Source organism: Suricata suricatta, unplaced genomic scaffold (assembly GCF_006229205.1).
Source record: "Suricata suricatta isolate VVHF042 unplaced genomic scaffold, meerkat_22Aug2017_6uvM2_HiC HiC_scaffold_219, whole genome shotgun sequence".
NCBI lineage: Eukaryota > Metazoa > Chordata > Mammalia > Carnivora > Herpestidae > Suricata > Suricata suricatta.
The window spans coordinates 10,556-17,642 of NW_021866992.1; the positions used below are offsets into that span (position 1 = coordinate 10,556).

Consider the following 7,087-nt stretch of genomic DNA (forward strand, 5'->3'; position numbering starts at 1 on the left):
GCCTAAGCCTGTGCCCCCGGTTCTCTCTGCCCTGGCCGCTCCGGTCCACCCTCCACGGGACCTCTACCATCACTGGTTGCCAGCGTCATCCCAGCCCCCGTGGGCGTGTCTGAGACCTCTTTGCAGGGAACGTGGCCTGAGGCTACCAGGTCACTGTCTTTTTGGAAGCCAGGAAGTAAGATATGGCAGAGCTCTTCCTTTATTTTTTTTTAATGTTTATTCATTTTTGAGAGACAGAAAGAGAGCATGAGCAGGGGAGGGGCAAAGAGAGACGGAGACAGAATCTAAAGACAGGCTCCAGGCTCTGAGCTGTCTGCACAGAGCCCGACACAGGGCTCGAACCCACGGACTGTGAGAATGAACCTGAGCCAAAGTCGGATGCTTAGCCGACTGAGCCGCCCAGGCACCCCTGGAGCTCTTCCTTTTGAGGGCCTCACAGCCTCGCCCCAGCGAGTACACAGAGCCCCGGGGGGAGGAGGCGTGTGGGCGCCACGGCCACCTCACCTAGGTGTCCAGTCCAAGTTCCATGTTCTCAGGGCTGCCTCGCCCACACCTGTAAAGAGATTGCTGTCAGACCCCATCGGGCCACAGATCTCTCATAAACAACCAAGCAGGCGCTAGTGCTGGACAATTACCCTTAAAAGGGATAAAATGTAGGGGTGCCAGGGTGGCTCAGTCAGTGAAGCGTTTGACTCTTGATTTCAGCTCAGGTCATGGGATCGAATCCTGCATCAGGCTCCACACGCTGAGCCTGGAGCCTGCTTAAGATTCTCTAGCACTCTCTCTCTCTTTCCCTCGCCCTCTCTCTCTTTCCCCTCCTCCACCCCACTCCTCTTCTCGAGCCAGTGCACTCCCTCGTAAAAAAAAAAAAAAAAAAAAAAGATGGGGCACCTGGGTGGCTCAGTCTGTTGAGTGTCTGACTTCAGCTCAAGTCATGATCTTATGGTTCGTGGGTTCGAGCCCCACATCAGGCTCTGTGCTGACAGCTCAGATCCTGGAGCCTGCTTCCGATTTTGTGTCTCCCTCTCCCTCTGCTCCTCCCCTGCTCACACTCTGTCTCTGTCTCTCTCTCTCAACAATAAAGACATTAAAAATAAAGATAAAATACAGATCAAGTGTATCTAATTGGACTTTTGTCAGGAATGAAAACCAACCACCTCTACGATATGCCATTCGTGAGGAGCACACTGAGCTTTCTGGGGTCACCTGGGGAAAAATACAACAGAAATAAGAAAAAAAATTTTTCTGATTTTCCTGAAATGTAAAATACAGGAACTTCAAGCATCAGGTCAGGAAAGCCATTGTTTTGATTTTGAAACCAGGATAAACTTTACATTTAACACACAGGACGTCCGTGACCTGTCCAGGCACATCAGACCAGACAAATCAAACGGCTTCCTGCGTAATTAGAGAAGATTTACTCGTTTTCCTCAATTTTAACATCGTTCATAATGGTTCCTTCCTTTAAAATAAACATTAAAATACCCGCTTTTTACATACGGTTCTGATGTTAAGTAACGTGGGGGTGTTGCTGCTACTCTGCTTAAAATCCAAAAATGGAAACAAAAACCGTTTTTAAACCCCTGGGGAGTTGGACAAGCCCGTGTCACATTAAGAAAGCAGCTCATGGCTCCAGAAGGGCTGAGAACCAGCCAGGAAGAAGCTCAAATCCCCGGGCCGGACAAGCCAGAGGACGCAGGCAGCCCCCCCCCCCCTCCCGGCCGGCACCCTGTGACCCTCCTCTGGGGGCACCCCGTGGCCCCTCCCGGCACCCCACAGCTCACCCCCAGGACAAAGTCGTCGCGGTCCCCGGGCAGCATGTTTACGTCCACAACCAAGAACACCTGCGGAGCCAGAGTGGAAGGCAGCTGGCCAGCCAGGCCCAGGCCGCCAGCGCAGCACGGGCAGGGGGGCGGGGAGGAGGGGCGGGCCCGAGGCGCCTCCCGTGTCCACACGTGGTCAAGGCCACACGCACAGAAATGGACACGAGGTTCCCGAGGGTGATGGCGTTCCCCAGGTAGTCGAAGTAGCAGTGGCTGAAGAGGACCTGGGCACTCTGCAGGAAGGGAGACCGGTACTCTGGCCGCCGCGGGCGCTGAGGAGGGGACACGTGCGGGCTCAGAGACATGCGCCCACAAGAGGCACATGGCACGCGGCTGTGAGGAGCTCTCCGGCGTCTTCACCCCCTTATTCTGAGATTAGACTTTCTCCTACCTTCTCTCTTACCCAGTCAGCCCAGCCTAAGAAAATAATCTCAAACATGGAAATAGGTGCACAAGGACGTTCATCACAGTAGTCTTTGAACACCAAGAGAGAGGCAGAGGGCTCCTAAGTGGCCACTGACGGCTTAAGTAAACCATGACACGCTGTCTGGCGGGCATCTGAATACACGCCAAGTGTTTGCCACCAGACGGAAAGCGCTCTGTGATAAGTACACGTAGCTTACACCCTAATGACTGACTGACACAGACCAGGGGTCTGCCGGACACAGTGCGGAGCGGCCTGCCAAGGCCCCACTGGGGACTTCACAGATCAGTGTCAGGGACAAAGGACAAACGCTTTGGACAATCTCAGGAGCCTCCAGGGAAGGACACACAGGAAGTAGGTAAGAGTTCATCCTGGAGACAGGGAAAACCGTCCAGAAGGTTCCCCCGAGCCGGATGTAGCCCAGGCCAGTCTCTGTGGTCTGCGAGTTGCATCAGGTTCACAAACCCTCCTCGGTCCCCAGCAACCTCTGTTCCCGTTCACCACCCTGGGGGCCCCGCGGGATCCCTGGGCAGCCGAGTCCTGGCCCCGACTCGGGTCACCTGGGTGATGGACACCAACAGACACCTTAAACTTCCCCGCCCACCCCGGGTGGCCTGGCCCTAAGCAGGGGACGGGAGTTACCTCTTTAATCACGCTTTTGTGGAACTCGTTGAAGAGCTTCTGAAACTCATCGGTGGACAGCAGGTCACCACCGTAGGAGCGCACCTTCTAAAGAGGACAAGGACACAGGCCGGCAGGGCCTGCAGGCGGGGCCGAACGGGGGTAGGGCCCAGTCCCAGCCCCACCGGCCCCGGCCAGCCCCGGCTGATCTGCAATGACATCCTGTGCTGAAACAGAGGTGACCTCCTGGAGGCGCGCTGAGTGAGGAGGGCCGGGGGCGGGGGGGGGGCCCTACCTCCATGACGACCGTCTGTGGTGGCTGTGCAGCTGGACTTTCTGAAGCACCCGCAGGAAGTCCTGGGGCTTCACCTCAACTCTGCCAAGAGAGACACCAGGCCCCCGTGAGCCCAGGCAGCTCAGCACACGGGCACCTGCCCCTGAGCCTTGCTTGTGCGACCGAGCGGCCCTGGGCGATGACACGGGCCCTAGGCCTCCGTGAAAGAGCCGACCACAGGTACCGGACATCCTGTCCTCTCAAGGCTCCAGAGACGCAACTGTCCCACCTAGGAGAGGAGCGCGCCGGTGCTCGGAAGTAGCCGGCGCATGATGGCAGCGCTGCGCCCAAGGACCCGTCCACACGGACGCCACCCCGGACCAGGTCCCGCTGGGCCGGGCACCCAGGCGCAGGGGCGCAGGGGCGCAGGGAGGGCGCAGTCGGGGGGAGGCCCAAGCCACTTGGCCCTCGTAAGCCCAGGGTCTCCAGGGCGCATGAGGACAAGTGAGTCGATTCAGGAAACAGCCAGAACCCAGGGCACCAGGGAGGAAGCGTCCTCAGGACCCCCAGGCACCGGCCCGTGGGCGCTGGGCAGAGCCAGTGCCCGGGAAATGCCCCGCGGAGCATCTAAAGGGTTCCCTTCGGCAGCAGCCATCCCCACTTCCCCGAGAAGAGGGGCTCCGAGGTCTGGAAGGACTTCTGCAAGGATGACGGCCCTGAGTGGCCGGCCGCAACCCCCCTGTCCAACTCTCCTGGCAGCATCCCCTCCCATCCAACTCTCCCAGCTACTCTCCTTCCCGTGCAGCTCCCCTGGCCACACCCCCTCCTGTCCAGCTCTCCCAGCTGCACCCTCCCTCCTGTGCAGCAGCCTCTGGGGCTCCCACCTGCCCGCAGCTGGGAGCAGCCCTCACCCCCTCGGGCACCAGGGGCACAGCCAGACCCCTCCTGGCCCGGGGACGTGCGCTTCTGCCCTGCACGCCTGGGGCCTCCAGCTCTCACACACAGCAGGCTGGGGGCCTCCTGCGCTGGCAGGGGCGACCTCCAGGCCTCTCTCTCCCAGTCGCCTCTGGGGACTGTGGCGACAGCACCGCCTGGGCAACGAGGCGGTGCCACGACTCCCGCTCCCCCATGGCAGGCAGCGGGAGGCCACCAGGGACCGCCACCCCAGCCCTGGCCAGCCGCCCCCACTGCGGGGACCACCTGGCCGGTTGGCTCAAGTTGGGCCCCGCCTGGCGTCCAGGGCAGCTGTGGGTGCAGGAAGGGGCGGCGGCCCGACTCACCATCACGTAGCCCTGGAACTGGTGGTAAATGATGGCCGTCAGCAGGTTCATCAGGAACAAGCTTCCTTCAAGCGGAGGAGGCCGCGGTCAGTGGGCAGCGTCCCGAGGGAGCAGCCCTGGGGCCCAGGGCCGGGCCGGCATCCGAGGGCGCACAGGGCAGACCTGGGCACGGCAACCCCCAGGGGGTGGCAAGAAGGGCCCGGACGGTCACAGAGCAGGGCGTGCTCCTGGCTCTTGTCAGGTGCCCGGGGCACACGCCCCTCATGCAGCCCTGTCCTCATCTAACGGACACGCAGGGGGACACCAGGCCTGCCCAGCCACGGGCACGGAGGACAGGGGCCATCGGTGGTCATAGACCAAGGACCACACTGGGGAGAAGACATGAGGTTGGAGGGCACAGGACGGGAGGTCACAGGGTCAGGGGACACACTGAGGGGAGGTCACGGGGTCACGTGGACACACTGAGGGGAAGTCTGCAGGAAGGGAACACCAAGGGGAGGTCACGGGGTCGGGAGGGTGCACGCACACCAGAACATTCGGGATCTTGCCACTGGGGGTAGAGGCCTGTCCCCAGTGACCCCTACAGGCCCAGCGGAACTGACCTGTCAGGGTGAAGGCTATAAAGAAGATGGCATAGGCCCGGTTCCTGGAGTACGCAGGCGTCATCACTGGGAAGAGAACATGGAGAAACTGAACCCCGCTCCTGCCTCAGCAGCCTGTCTAATTCCCCTCCAGGCCCCGCGCCGTCTGCCTCCCAGACGAAAGAAGGGCTCTGGCCGGAGACCCAGGAGGCCTCTGGTCTGGTGCCGACCCTCCCGCCCCTGGCTGCACACCCTCGGAACGGAGGCCTCACTACTTTTAAAGGCTGCCCCTCCCTTATGCTGAAACCCGCCTCCCTGTGAACTCCCCGCAGACCGGAAGCTCAGTTCTCCCCCGGGTGACTTGCTAGGACTCACTGGACATGTGGGGACAATGCTCAGGCCCCGTGCTTCATGGCCCTCCCTGGGGGTGGAAGGGGGTGCTGCCCTCCCGGGAAGGTCTCTGTGATGAGGGGTCACCCCCGCACCCAAAATGCAAGTCACCAGCTGAGTGGCCAAGCCCTGGAGGCCTATGGCTCCCCCACCCTGGCCATACTGCCAGCCCAGAGGGGCTCCTGGCCATACTGCCAGCCCAGAGGGGCTCCGGCAACACCCCCAACCATGAGTCCCAAAACCCCGCAGCCGGGCCTGGGTACCAAAGGGGAAAGTGGTCAGGCCTCGGCAAGGATGCCACCGGGGGCCCCGCCAAACAAGCCCCCTCTGTCACCTCGTTCATTCTTAGCTTGCTGGTGAGGTCAGGAGACGGGAAAGACAGGCAGAGGGAGCACAGAGCACAGGGAGGAAGCGAGGACAGGAGAAAAAGCAGAAGAAAACGCAAAACGGCAGGAGAAAGAAGGGGAAAGACAAACAGGGAAAGATCAAGGAACAGGCTCGGGAGGGAGCCCCGTGCAGCCCCCTGTCCTCCACCCGGAGCCCGGCTCTGCGCCAACCGCACCGGCCTCGCCAGGCCCGCTCCCCGCGCCTCACACACTGTCGGGGTTGTTGGCCATGGTCAGCAGCACCAGGAGGGAGGTCAGGGCCTCCGGCAGGTTGCGGAAGTAGGTCAGCCTCTCCTGGTCCTGCCCGCTGTCCTGCTGAGCAAAGGTGGCAGCTCTGAGGGGCCTTCGGGCCACCGCCCCACCGGCTGCGACCTGAAGCCAGCAGAGTGCCATCCGCCGTGAGGCCCCGGCCTGCGCGTCCCCATCGCTTCCCAGCGGACTCTGCGCTCTCGGACAGACAGGACCCGACTCAGGACCTCTGGGCCCAGGAACCGGCGTCCAGGGAGGCCGCACAGCCCTGGGGACGCCGGCCACGGAAGGGGGTCTGCCGGAAACCATGGAGAATGCTGTCAGCCACCCTGGCTGAGACACACAGACATAGCACACACAACCACACCACCACACAGACACATGCAGACACACGTAGACACACAGATGCAGCACACACACACACACACACACACACACACACACACACGCATGCACGCACACGGCAGCTGTAGCCCTCCCGGCTCCTCCCTCATGGCCAGCACAGCCTGAACCCCCAAATATCACCACAAGCTCATCGAAAACCAGCTGCGGCTGACTGCTGGCCACATTCCCAGGACAGACAGACGGCTCAGCCCTGAGGATAGTGGCCCTGGCCAGGACGAGAAGAAAGCCACAGCAGACCACACGTGCACGGGGAGAGGGAGCAGAGGACACCGGGGTGACAGTTGGGAGACACCTCCACACAGCGACAAACGCCTGCGGGCCAAGCAGCAGCAAGGAGCTGGAGGGGAAGGGGACCTGGGGGAGGCCAAAGCCCACGACGAGGGGAGAGGAGGCGGGGACAGGCAGGTGCCAGGAGGAGAGCCATCCTGATGGCCCCCAAGGCCAGTCTGAGAGGGCCTCCATCTAACAGGGGTGCAGAGAAAGCAGGGTCAGTGGCGGCGCAGGGAGGGGAGAGGAGAGGAGGGCAGCCAGGCAGACTGGCCCTGAGCCCGTGAGGCAGGGAGTGGACGGGGGCCCCATCGGGGGCACGTGGGAGACCGGCCCCAAGGAGAGCCCCTGCTGCCTGGGTGGGCAGACACTGACCATGGTCATGAG

At 61.7% G+C, this 7,087-nt stretch overlaps 1 pseudogene; it reads right to left on the reverse strand.

Annotated features, from left to right (window-relative positions):
- LOC115284826 overlaps window positions 1–6,172 on the reverse strand; it is a 14,211-nt pseudogene extending 8,039 nt beyond the window's left edge.
- Window positions 6,173–7,087: the final 915 nt, after the last annotated feature.